A 14,769-nucleotide genomic window follows, 5' to 3' on the forward strand; every position below is an offset into this window, starting at 1 on the left:
ACCATGTAAAGTCACATATGCAAAGATTCCAGGGCTTAGGACATAGGCATGTTTGGGGGGACCATTATGCAACCTACTGTAAGAGGTTAATCCAAAGAATACTAAAATCCAAAATTCTGAGAAATCAAAGAGCTTCACCACAGCTATTAGAGCCACATTTACAGAGTATCAGGTTCTCTAGGTGATGGAAGAACTCTAAACAGAATGAAAAACCCTAAATATGACTGGGTAGAAAAATTCTCCCACACACACATACACAAAATACAGGAGTAGGGAATGGAGAGTGGCATTTCTAGGCATGCCATATCTACCATCCACCTCCCACTGATTCTGCTCTCCTCTTTGACCAATAAACCAGCCAGATGAGAAATACTGGACATGAAGAACAAAATAGTGCTGAGCACAGAAGAAACAGAAGGCATGGTCCAGTCCATCATGAAAATTGTTTTATTTCACTGCTATAGTCTGAATATTTGTATCCTCCCAGAATTCACCTTGGGGTTAAAATCTTAACCCCCAAGATGATGGCATTAGATGGTGGTGGGTCCTTTGGGGAGATGATAAAGTCATAAGGATGGAGCTCTCATGAATAAGATTAGTACCCTTATAAAAGAGGCCACAGAAAGCTTCCTGGTACCTTCCACCATATGAAGACACAGTGAAAAGATAGCCATTCATGAACCAAGAAGTAGGCTCTCACCAGACACCAAATCTTCTGGCACCATGACCTTGGATCCAAGCTTCTGGAACAATGAGAAATAAATATTTGCTGCTTATACATCACCCAGTCTATAATATATTGTTGTAGCAGCCTGAACAGGCTAAGACAATCACCAAACAATAACAATAATAGTAATAGTAATAACAATTACCTAGGTAATTATTACTTAGGTCCCCTTGACATTTGCAAATAGTATTTCAGATGCCCTGAGACCCAGAATGTGTAGTCTTTCAACAAGACTCAAAGAGAGTCTAGGATAAGCATGTTACCTTTATGACTAAGAGGGGATTTTGATGGCCTGGAGAGGGCATGCCATCCAGTCAAGCCAGAACTTGTTTCAGATTAATAAAGAAGGAAATAGTGTTCTCAGAAACAGAAATGGCAAAGGAACTCCACTGTATCCTTTCTTACTCCTTTTACTTCCCTGTGTTAATCAACCACTTATGCTGAAAATGATCACATAGAAGGAAAAGATAGGATAATCCATAGTACCTTTACCTTTCATTCCTTTCTTTCCAGTAAACTGAAGGTAGAGGGTATTGATAGAATGTGTGCATATCAAAAGTGATATAAAAACAGCTGAATTAGTTTGCACTGGTGTTTCCACTGTTCTAGTAGGAATAAAATATATATGCACATATGAACTATGACATATGAATTGTGCAATTTTGATGATTCCACATATGTATTAAATGCATTAAAACTATTGCACAAGATAAAAATGAACAGTAAAATTCATGCTAATGATTTAAATTACAATTTTTCTTTCCTTAGAATGACATTAAAAAGTAAATAAAATTCATCATGATAAGTCAGAGAGAAACCATGAAAGGAAGGAAAAAATTTTACATTCTAGTACTTGTAGCAGGATTTTTCCCATTTTTTGAACAAAGAGACCTCACACCAGACTCCAAAAATTGTGTACGGCCCTTCACACTTACCAGCTGATTGGTCTGGGCATGAGATAATTAACATAGAATTGTGTTGCGTGAATGTCAAAACCTTGAAGAAATTCAATCATCACATTTCTGCTGTCCTCTACTGAGCATACCTTAATTCTAAACATTCACTGCTTCCTGTACTAACTGTATCATGCAAGTCAAAGCTTTCTTTGTTCTGCCTTTAAACTCTACATAATCTTCTTTTTTCCATACATAAAAAGTTATGTCCTCTATTCCTCATGTTACCTGGATTCTGTAACCTCTGGTTACATATTACCAAGCTGCTGATTAACCTCTCTCCTATTAAAATAAGAGATGTGTGTGGCATGCTGAACTCTGTGTGCCATGTGTCTGAATAAATCTTTTGTGGCCTTAATTACAGGTAAGACCATGTTAAATTTAACTCCAACATGTTAAATTGTCCCCTATGAAAAATGTGATAGCTCAATCATTTTAATGCAAATGTTGAAATTCAAACATTTCCTTAGCAGAAATTGTAACCTCCTGAAAGCTGATCACACTTTATAAGTTTGCAGTGTTTCAGTAGAGCTATTTTTAAAAGTGTCGATGATGGGAGAGATGATCTATGGATTTACTTCTAAGAGCAGAGTTGCATTGTTTTATACTTCAAATTAAAGGTTAAAACTGGCTTCTTCTGGAGCACAGGAAAACTCTGGAGTTGCATCAGGGGTCACCAAAGAGAACTGGATCAAGGATGGCTGCTGAACAGGACTCCAAATCCCTTTCCTACACTACAACTCTATGCATACCAGTTCCATGTAATAAAGAAGATTTCCATATAAGCTTTTGTTTGAAGAAACCATTCTGAGCCTTAAACTAAAGCACAGCAAATGAAATTTGCCCCATCACATCACTGAGTAACCCGATCTTTTTAAGACAAAAGGAATCAAAGAATTTCATCAAGTTTTCTTTTTTTAGCAATTATTTTTTATAAGATTACCACTGACAGACCAACTGAAATTTTGCATTTCATACTCCTTACTTCTTAAATAGAGACTCTTAAGTTATATCAAAAATTAGAAACACTGGAATGGAATATAGCCTACTCTTGCCCCAGGAAACATTGTACATTGCAGGCCATCTGCCCCCTATACCATAAGGACCCACAACAGCATAATCTATAATATTAAGTTGGTGTTTGCACTCTGCCTTTTCTTCCTATTATTTAGTAGGATAGCATCACTCCTACATTTATTTTATTATAAATTTACTTTATATGTTATTTTTAATATTTTAATAAATAGAAGTAAATATAAGGTAGAAAATAAAGTTTACCTAACACACAGGTATCTATAAGTGTGTTTCCTATAAGGGTGTTCCCTGCTGGTATATAGTAATATAAGTAATTTTTTCTTAAAAAATAAATAAAACACTTAAAAATGGTTAAAATGGTAAATTTTATGTTATGTGTTTTTCATCACAATTAAAACTTTCTAAAAATTAATTAGCCTTTGGTATAGACTTTCTACATAAATCTTTATCATAATACTATTAATATTTTTCTATATTACTAAATTTCTTATATAATGTCATATTAATGGATAAATAATATGGTATCAAAAAGTGTATCATAATATATTAATAAATTCTTTACTGATAGGAGTCATTTGCTGCACAAGGTCATAATGATCTTTATCATAGTTCTACATTTTCAAAGATCTTGTTTGCTTAGGCCAGATTCCTAGGTAGAGAATTAGTAGATCAAAAACTACATAAAAACTAAAAACTTTAGACCTTTTTGTAAAAGTTCCTGGATAAATTATGTTACTGTTCCAAATTAACCTAGTCTCTTCCACTCAAAGGATGATTCATCCATTGCCATGTGACTTACAATACTTTCTGTGGAGTATTTATTCCTGTCCCATTGCCACTGAGCATGGATATATGCCTTTGTTTGGCCAGGTGCACATAAAAGGTGTGACCTATATCATATCAAAGTAAAAGCTTTAAGAGCCATTATGATTTTTGCCACAGCTCTTTTTCCTCTGACATTAGAATGGCAAGTCCCAGACGAGGCCTGTTTCATCAGCTTGGATTCCAGAATGAAAAGGATCCATACAAAACAGCCATGTGGGGAGCAGCCACTAGCCTACTGTGGCGACATCGTTGCCATAATCACAGCCACAGCCAGCAAGAATGAAGCCCACCACAACAAAAGAAATATTACCAAAAGAAAGACATTACCAAGAAATATACCTGTGTCTTTATAAGCTACCAAGATTGTGGGGGAGGGGGAGTTGTTTGTGATCTACTGTAGCAAATGTTGATTGTGACAGATTATACCAATGGCTGTTTATTCACATTTACCCTGTATCAGTATTGTTGTGTCACTCAGAAGGGACCCCAAAATTTGATAATGATGTCAAGACTAGTGGTGCCATACACACACCAAGAGGTTATAAAAAGATGTATTACTTAGATAATGAGACTTTAAAGAAAGAGCAGAGCACATCTCCCATGCTGATTCAAACATGACTCAAGAGAGAGCAGGGAAAGAATTTGGCTTAGGGTTGTATGGTGGCTAAAAGGTGGTTGTGGAGCAAAAGTTCCTGCATGGACAGGGGTTTGAGTGGTTTGAACTTCCAATGATTCCAAAGGAGGATGCACCCAGATTTTCTTATCAGTGTGCTCAGATGTGGGCAGAAGGGGAAGATGGAGGGGTGAGGCTTAAAAGCTGCTAGCAGTCTAACATCAAAAAATGAATCAGACTCTTATTAAAAATGCTTTTGTGTAATAAGTATGTGTAATTTTTTTTTACACATAAGCATAGGAGAATTATTACACACAAGCACAGGAAACTGTGCAGTTCCTCTCACTGAAAAAAAAGATTTCTCCACCCCTTGAATGTGGGTTGAACTTGTGATTTTTTGGCCAATACAATTTGGCAGAAGGGATTTTGCAAATTTCAAGGCTACATCTCAAAAGGCCCTGCATGCTTCTTCTCCTTTAGAATCCTGCCACTGCATGTGCACAAGCCTATTCTAGCCTGCTGAGTACAGAGAAGACACCCCATTTATCTCAGGTAAAGCCATCCTAGACCAGCCTGTAGTTCACTGATCTCAGATATGAGAGAGCTCAGCCAAGATCAACAGAGCTTCCTACCCAACCCACAGATGACCACAGATATGTGACTAAGACTAGCCAAGACTAGCAGAACTTCCCAGCTGACTTGCAGACTTGTAAGGAATAATGAATGCTTATTATTTAAACCATTGATTTTTGGCATAGTTTGTTATATAGCAATAGCTAAGTGATATACTATTTAATAAAAATACTTACACAAATGTATGTACCAATTTGCACTTACACTAGTAGTACAGTAGGCTATCTATAGCCCCATGTCCATGCCAATTCTAAGTGATATAATTTTCTAGGATATTTGTCATATTGCTTATTTTATTGTTTCTTTTTTACTTCTAACACAAGTTGATCACTGATAAAGCAGTTACAGAATATTGCAATATTCTTTGTTCAGACACATAATCACCTGAGTGAACCATGTCAGTTATGCAAAGTTAAGGCAAAGAAATATAAACCTTTATTTGAATGTGTAGGTCTGCTTTAACCCTTAATATAAAAAGTTGGGCTCATACCACCATCCCCAACTCTCAACACTCCCCACCCCACCCAACACACACATATCCCAATAGGAGTTATGGATCAATCTCCATTGGATCAAAGAGACACAGAGGAGGAAACGTACTGAGAACACAAATTCTGCTTTCCAAGATTCAAAATAAGGTAAAACCGCTGCTGTGGACAGGAATGACCCCAGCCAACATAAGTAGAAAAGTAATCAGAGGAGAAATTCCCAAATTAGAAATTAAAAGAAGGGAAGGATAGTCTAGGCTGGGAATCCACACTCAATGCAAGGCACTACAAACTGATTATAATAGGAAAAAAGCTCATTATGCCTAACTTGTGATTGAGGTCTGACATTTCTCCAAGTCCAGTTACCCAGGCAGGCAGGATATCTTCTTCAAGATCAGAAGTTGAGTTTATGAATTAGAAAAGAATACATATTCCTATGCAGTGCAAGAAAATAACATGACAAAATTGATGAGAGATGTAGAATAGCAAGGAACTCAGGTGTATCCATCAGAATTAGCAGAGCCAGTCTTCCACAGCAGCTTTAGATGGAAACCTAAGCAGTAGTAGCAGTGGCGGAGCACATTACCAATTCCTTCCCACCTGGCCTCTAAAAGCAGGGTTTATGGTCAGGATGAGTAAACATGAAGGATTCTTAGACGATTTGAGGTGCATAAATTTCAAGAAAAAATTATTGACACCAACAAGGCAAGTTGATGGCCCCAAGTAATTAACTGGAGAGAAAGGAAGGAAGGGGAGGCACTTTAAATTGGAGAATCAGTTCATAACAGCTAGATTACAAATATGATCATTTTTTTCAGAATTAACCATTAATAATTCAGCTTTATTGCTTATTGTTTGTCACTTTTTAGAATATTTTTTTCTTAATTGTTGTGAAAGTTCTTTCACACATATTGCAATTCTTTTCCTGCTTACATCCTGCTTTTTAGCTCTTATTATTTCCTTTCTTTATAAAACCTAACCGTTTTTTTCTGCCTTGTAGAAAAGAGTATATCCTATTTATTCTTTAACTTGTGAATTTCCACATTTCTCACAAAAAAGAACCAAGGTCAGGCAGCAAGCAAAAAATTTCATAAATTTTAATTCCCAAATATATTACTTGAACCTAAAATGTTGCTAATTCAAAATAAGTGCCAGAAAATGCTCAACCAGCATGGTTCAAAGCTGATGTTTTGATTTATTTATCAGGTTTCCCAGTGCCCTGAATTTGTGTAGTTAAGTTCTTAAAGGGCATTTGTTTTCTGGTTTGGGCTTCTTTGTTTCCATCAAAGTAAAAATAACAAAAATTGAGCATATTGAGTTATAAGTCAATGGCTCAGAAAAAGTACATCACTCAAAACAAGAGCCTGTTGACTATAATCACATAAATTTCTTTTTTCTATTTTAAAATATACAATAATAATTTTAAAATTTAAGAAACAGTATTTTCAGGTGGCATGATATTATGTACAAAAAATTCTAAGGACTCAATCAAAAAACAGAATGAATGAACTCGGTAGAGTTGTAGGATACAAAATCAATACACAAAAAATCTGTTGCATTTCTCTACATTAATAATGAACTATCAGAAAGAGTAATTAAGAAAACAATTCCATTTACAATTGCATGTAACAAAGAAGGTGAAAGAAACTGTACACTAAAAACTATAGGACACAGATGAAAGAAACTGAAGAAGACATAAATAAATAAAAAGATATTCTGTACTCATGGATTCAGAAACAATCTTATTAAAATGTCCATACTATCAAAAGCAATCTACAGATTTAATGTAATCTCTATCAAAATACCAATGGCATTTTTCCAAGAAATAAGACAAACAATCCTAAAATGTTCATGGAACCACAGAAAGTTCCAAATAGTCAAAGCAATCTTAAGAAAGAACAAAGCTGGAGGCATCATGCTCCCTGATTTCAAACTATATTACAAATGGTATTTCCATAAAAACAGACACAAAAATCAGTGGAACAGACTAGAAAGCCAGAAATAAACCCATGTATATATGATCAACTAATTTATAATAAAAGAGCCAAGAGTATACAATGAGGAAAGGAAAGTCTCTTCAATAAATGGTGTCAGAAAAATTGGGCAGTCACATGTAAAAGAAAAACTGGATCACTATCTTATACCATACACAAAAATTAACTCAAAATGGATTAAAGACTTGAATGTAAGACCTGAAACCATAAAATTCCTAGAAGAAAACATAGGAGGTGACATTGGTCTTGGCAATGATTTTTTTCAATGACACCAAAAGCAAAAATAAATAAGTGGGACCACATCAAACTAAAAAGCTGCAGTGGAGCAAAGGAAACCATCAACAAAATGAACAATCTGCTGAACAGGAGAAAATATTTGCAAATCATATATCTAATAAGGAGCTAATATCCAAAATATGTAAAGAACTCCTACAACTCTATAGCAAGAAAAAAACCAAACCATCCAACTTAAAAATGGATAGAAGATCTGAATAGCCATTTTTCCAAAGAAGAAATACAAATACCTCATGTGTACACGAAAAGATACCCTATATCATTAATCGTAAGGGAAACACAAATCAAAACCACAATGAACTATCACTTCACAGCTGTTAGAATGACTATTATCAAAAAGACTAGAATTAACAAGTGTTGGTGAGAATGTGGAGAAAAGAGAACCTTTGTGCACTGCTAGTGGGAAAGTAAATTGCAGCCACTATGGAAAACAGTATAGAGGTTCCTCAAAAAATTTAAAATAGAACTACTATATGATCCAGCAATTTCACTTCTGGGTATTTATCCAAAGAAAACAAAAACACTAACTTGAAAAGATATATGCACCCCATGTTCACTGAAGCATTATTTATAATAGCCAAGATATGGAAACAACCTAAGTGTCCATCACTGGATGAATGGATAAAGAAACTGTGGTGAATGTGTATATATAATGGAATGTTATTCAGCCATAAAAAAAAATGAAATCTTACCATTACAACAACACAGATAGACCCTGAGGGCACTATACTAAGTGAAATAAGTTAAACAGAGAAAGATAGTACTGTATGTTCTCTCTTAAATGTGATATCTGAAAACAAAGTAAAAATCCTTTTAAAAGCCAAGCTCACAGGTATAGAACAGATTGGTGGTTGCCAAAGATGGAGGTTGGGAGAAGTGGGTGAAGTGTTTTTGTTTTTTTTAATTTAAATAAAATGTTTAAATAAAATAAACACATAAAATAATTATTTTCGATTAGTAGAACTTACCTAATTAAAGCATTGGTTCCCAATGTCTAGCTATATACCAAGTCTATAAGCTATTTGAAATGACCACAGGTTAAGAACTGTGACAGGATGGAAAATTACATAAAAATGGAGTCATTTATGTATATTATGCCATTACTTTAAGAAGTCTTGGTTTGAAATCACTTTTATATTCCTGTAAGGAATATGAGGAAGTTAATGAAATATTTAAAGCAAATGCTGAAAAAAAATCATGAGGAAGATGAAGTTTTCTTCTCTGTTCTGCATTTACCTGCCATTTTCTCCAGGATTCTGAGACTCAATACACCAGATATGCACATGTGAATGACTGGTATTTATCTTGGGATTCAGGGACCAGAAGAGAGAGAGTAGGTATGGCAGGAATATTTGCCCAACTTAAGCCACTTTCCTTTGGTAATTTTCATGATAAAATAACTAAAATGTCAGAACCTCAAATAACTGTAGCTGCCTAGAAGTGGCTTAACTGAGATATAGAGAAAATAGAAGTCAAATCCAAATAAAAGTTTATGATGACTATTCTGCTTATAACTTTCAGTTACTCTACCCTTCCAGTGAGATGCCTTGCAGATAATGGGCACTCAACAAATATCTGTGCTCTAGTTAAAGGGGACACTCACAATATAAGGTAAGCCTGTTTGTTCAAATATTTCCTCTCTTTCTCTATAATCCAATTCTTCTTATAAGGGTGGTTATATACCTAGCACAGAAATCTCCACTCAGCTCTGATAAATTTTCCTCAAAATTGAGAAAAACAGACAATCGAATGAGAACTATATTTTATTTTCCCACCACAAAAATCTATCAACTTTTCTGCCATCTGTACCAATTATCCTCTCTTGTTGCAACTGATGAAGTCTCCCTTGTCTATCTAAAGGCATCCTCAATATTTGTGACTGCCCTTACCTACACAGACTTCAGCCTCCTTCATCCTGCATCAACATCTCCCCATCTATGGGGACATTCCCAGTGCATTCCAGGATGCCTACTATGGCCTATCTTCCTTGACCCATGTTTCATGCAGTTACAGCACTATTTCTGTCTTCCCTTCATTTATAATCAGTGTTGCAACTCATGACCTCTATTTCAAAGCATTCCAGTTGGCATTTTGCCACCATACCAGATGATCTTGCCAAAGCCACCTACAACCACTATCTTACAAAATCTAAGCCTTCACCTCCCAGCAGTATTGGTATATAGGTGATTATTCATCTCCACTCATTTGTCAACAAACATATATTGATTACTTACTACCCAAGAGCACTGACTTAGTTGCTGGGGCTGCAAAGGTAAAAAAAAATAGACAAATACCCCTGGTTGTCATGGAGTTTGCACTCTAGTAGGAAACCAAAAATGAGCAAATAAATCAGTAAGATATATGTTATACTAGATAGTAAGAGTTAAAAAGAAATATAAAGTAGAAAAGAGGAAGACAACTTGAAATGTTAGATAGGAAGATCAGGAAAGCCCTTTCTGAAAGGGGCCATTAGAGCAAAAGCCTGAAGGAAGATTTTACCCTTTGTAGGGAAAGACAATTGCAGGTGGGGTGGTGGGTGGGCAAACCAGCAATTTAAAGGCCCTGAGTCATAAGTGTGACTGGCATGTTTAAGCAAAAGCAAAAATGCCACTGCGGAAAGCATGGAGCAAGATGAGAAGGATGCAGACCACTAGGTTAGTGAAAAAACTGAGGACACACCATAGTAAGTACTTCTTGGCTTTATTTTACGTGAGGTGAGAAGTTACAAGAAGACTCTAAGCAATGGAGAGACTGGATCTGATCTATATTTAACAGAATCACTCCAGCTATTTTCTTGTGAATGCAAAAGCAGGGAGACCACATGGGCACTATCACAGCAATCCAAGAAGGACATGATGGGGCATGAAAGGCATGGTGATATGAAAGTGGTAGGAAGCAGTTGGATTCTAAATATATTTTTAGATGGAGAAAAGCAATGTGAAAGAAATGAGGGTGAAAGACTAAAGAATTATCCTTGGCTGCAGAAGAGGAGATAACATAACAGAAGAGAAGTTACAGGATATAGGCACCGTGGCAGGGAATGGTTGGACTTGAGAAAGTCCTCTCTGGGTTGCTTTATTTTCTTAGTGAAATCGACAGTGAGGTCATCAAATGGAATTAATGCCAGAGAAAGAAGTATTAGAGGTTAGAGAGAAGAAAACATATGGAATAGGTGCTTAACAGAGGTGAAAATTGACTTGGTAAGGAAATGTATAATTACTAGGCAAATTTGCCAGGCAGCAAGAGCCCACTTCAGGCTAGTGATCATGATTTAAAGTGATACCAGTGTATCTTATAAATGTTCTATGTGCCCTGCACCATATCCCCTTGCCTGCTTTGAATTCAGCTGCAGCTGTGATAAATAATTCTGCACACCCTCACAGAATTCCACCTCAAGCCCCTACTGAGCCACTCAGACAAGTCTCTCACTAATCCATAACATTTGCTCAGTTCTACTATAAGGTACCCTAGAAGGATGGCAAGGTTAACAACACTGCTTATGGGGTAATTTGTGCCCCCCCAAAAATTCATATTTGAAGCTTTAAGCCCAGTACCTCAGAATGTGACTATATTTGGAAACAGGATCTTTACTGAGGTAATTACATTAAAATGAGGTGTCATTAGGATAGGCCCTAATCCAATATATCTGGTGTCCTTACAAAAAGAAGAAATTTGGACACAGACATATACAAAGGAAGATGATGAGAGAATACATGGAGAAGATGGCCATCTACAAGCCAAGGGGAGAGACCTGGAAAAAACCCTTCCCTCAGGGCCCTCAGAAAGAATTAACCCATGAAAAAAATCAAGTTCTGTTGGTTAAACCGTCAGATCTGTGGTACTTTGGTATGAGCAGCCCTCACAAAGTAATACAACATCTGTGGACAATTCTTGGCAGCCTGGGCAAAATTGTAGATAGTCTCCATTTCTTTGGAAGAAAACTCCAAAGAACCTTCTACATGGAGCCCTGGAATGATAACCACTTCAATAACACACATTATATTGATTTTCCCCCATTCCTTGTCTTTTCCCTTGTTGCATCAATCCAGCTTCTTGGTATAACTTCCTAAAAATAAACAACCCACAGCCAAATTCTTATCTTGGGCTGTTTTCAAAGGATTCAAAACTGGCACACCACAATTGTGTGTATTTCTTCACTGCAATTTTTTCTTAGATCATTTTCTTCTCTTGCCTCTTTTAGCACCACACATCTGTTTTTCCTCTTACCTCATTTGCCACACTTCCCAGGCTTCTTCCTCTTCTGTTCAACTCTTACTCTAAAAATAACCACTTGAATCCACTGGACATTCTTAGATATCTCTACATTGTCTCCTTAGGTCATTAGAAAGTCAATGCTCAGTCTTATCAGCAGGATTTGATGCCATTTACCTTTTCTCCTTGATAGCTTTCTTCACAAAACTTCTAGGATACCCTACTATCCTGGTTTTCCTACTATACCACTCATCATGTTTCTCAGTTCTTATTCTCACATTTCCTTTTCTCCCCAGTCTCAGTACCAGACCTAAGTTCTTAGACCCATTGCCTTCTCTTCTTGCTCTCATTACCTTGGTAACAATCTCAAGGTAAAAGTCTCAAGCCTTTAAGAAACCATCTACATGCTAGCAACATGCAGGTTTATTTTTCCCAAACTCCAGGCTCATATATTAATACCTATAGAACATTTCTATTGGATATTGTGGTGCTTTTACCATGTATCAGTTTGGCTAAACTTACTGTATTTTCCAGAATTCCTTTCCTATGTTTCTGGCTAGGTTGAGTCTCAAGAAAGATTCTTATGGAAGAATTGGAGGGAAAAGTGAACCATCAGCCATTTTGTAATTCACACTCATTTTCATTTATCTGCTGGCATGAGGCAGAGATCAGACCTCCAATTTCTCTATAACTCTCCTAGAACACCCTTTAACGTTTTTGATCTCAGGGCCAAGTACATGTGTTTACCTCTCTGACAGAGGGCCCTAGGCTTCTTCTGGAAACTCAATCCATCAAGTTCAAAGGCACCATAAACTGACCTTGCATGTGTATTTCAATAAACGCTTATTTTTGCTCTCCCTCACTTTACATTCATCTTTCCTTCCCAACTGCCTGGCCTGTGGACTTCAAGCTTCTGTATAAGGCACAAAGGCAACAGCCTTATAGAGACTATTTAAACAACTATTATAATTTTGTCATGTCAAATCTGACAAGTCCCTTCACATATCTCTACCTCTAAACATATTGGATATATATCCATATAATGAAATATATGAAGAAATTTTATATATCTATCTTGTATATCTCTCTTATATGTCTACCTTCAATACACATTCAGAAATGAAGACTGTATCTCATTATGCTGGATATCTATCCACTATATAGAGATATAGAGATATACAAATCCCTTCACATATCTCATTATACTAGATATATATCAGGTATATTCAGAGACAGAGATATATAAAGGGATTTGATAGATGTATTTGAATATATATGAATATAATTATAAACATAACACATATTTGAATATATATGTTGAAAATATGATTTCTGCTTCTCTGCTTGAACCCTGAGTGATAAAGATATCAAACTGACATCTCCAAATCAACAAGTCCAAAACTAAATTCCAGGCTCCATTCTCACTCTCCATAAAACTTTTTAACCTGAAACCTTTCCCATCTCAGTTGATGACAACCCAGTTCTTGCAGTTGCTCAGGTCCAATCCTTGAAGTCATCGTTCATTTTTATTTTTTCTCAGACCTCACACATCCAAACAATTGGAAATATTACTGTATCTGAATTCAAAACACATCCCAAAATGAAGAAGTGATAGAATTTAAAGATTCCCCACTTATAGTGAGTCAAAGAAGTGATTATCAATAGATTCTAATAACACAAAGAAAATCCTCAGAATTATGTGCCTCCTATATGTGATGTAAGTATACAACACAACCTCTGAAGTAGTCCTGCCAGAAAGTCAAACCTGAATTGAATTAAGCCTCTAAATATAACTACAAATTTTCAGGAATTATAGGACACAGAAGAACTTATTATGAGACCCAACAGAGATACAGTTAACATTATCTAGAAGTAGCAAGCACCAAAAAAAAAAAAGTAATCCAGTATCTTCAAAAAAATAAAAACCCTAATAGTAAAAGGAGATAGAGAGGGAGAAAGCAAGCAAAACTAAAGATTAAAAGACTTAAGGGACAAGACAATGTGTGTCTCCACAAATCCAATGTGTGGCTCTTGTGTGAATATTGATTCAGACACACCAATTTAAAAAATTGCACTGGGGCAATTTACACACTAAAAAAATTGGTGAAATTTATACACTGATGAATATGTGATATTTATGTTAGGCAGAAAGACAGAAATGAGCGGGATGAAAAGGAGAGAGGGCCCCCAAAATATGACTCAAAGAGTTGATCCGATACAACTAGAGAACCATAAATGACTCAGAGTTAATCAGGTGAAGCCACAGGGTCCAAGAGTGACTGAGGAAATGTCCAGGGTCTCCCCAGATAAGAAACATCAGAAGCACAGGCACAGCACAGTCCATGTCTTCATTTAACCAATCAGAACAAGCCTAGAGAGCTAAGAGCTGTCAATCAAGGACCTCTCTGCCCAGCCAAAACCACATAAAAGAAGCCTCAGAATGAGCACCCATGCCTGTATCACCTTAGGCAGGCCCGCTCTGTTATTCTATGCAGAGTGCAGTAAAATTTACTTTGCTTTCTTGACTGGTTTCTTGTCTCGCTATGTCTGACTTCCCTGCGACACTGAGCTGAGTTCCTTCCTTCCCTCCTTCCTTCCTTCCTAACATTTAGAATATAATATTTTAGGTGAGACAATTATATTGTGATTGTATTTTAACTATCTGTATCCTTTATACATATACACTGAAATAAAGACTTAGTAAATAATACTATACCTCGTGATTACTTCAAAATAATCTAAGAGAGAAAGGTGAAAGGGTGATTACAGACGGAAACAGGTTGACCATCTGAGAATTTCAAAGGTGGGTGATGCACAGTCATTCTACTATACTCTCTACTTTTCTTTACGTTTAAAATTTCCCAAATAAAAACCTCTTTAATTCCATTAAATTTTCTATAATGGTAACTAAAAAAGCTAGTGAAAATTAATTGTTACAGAGATGGCAGGAAAGGACCACTTAAATTACTAAAAGTGTTTTTGCTGACATTATTCT

At 36.0% G+C, this 14,769-nt stretch overlaps 1 long non-coding RNA gene across 1 annotated transcript in view; it reads right to left on the bottom strand.

The window, feature by feature from the left end:
* Positions 1–424: 424 nt before the first annotated feature.
* The window catches only part of LOC140848183 (uncharacterized), a 28,819-nt gene continuing 14,474 nt past the window's right edge, over positions 425–14,769 (bottom strand). The window contains exon 4 of the long non-coding RNA XR_012128735.1: positions 425–743. This is a non-coding gene — a long non-coding RNA (uncharacterized lncRNA). The remainder of the gene's footprint in view (positions 744–14,769) is intronic.

This window comes from Manis javanica, chromosome 3 (genome assembly GCF_040802235.1).
Source record: "Manis javanica isolate MJ-LG chromosome 3, MJ_LKY, whole genome shotgun sequence".
In the NCBI taxonomy this organism is placed as follows: domain Eukaryota; kingdom Metazoa; phylum Chordata; class Mammalia; order Pholidota; family Manidae; genus Manis; species Manis javanica.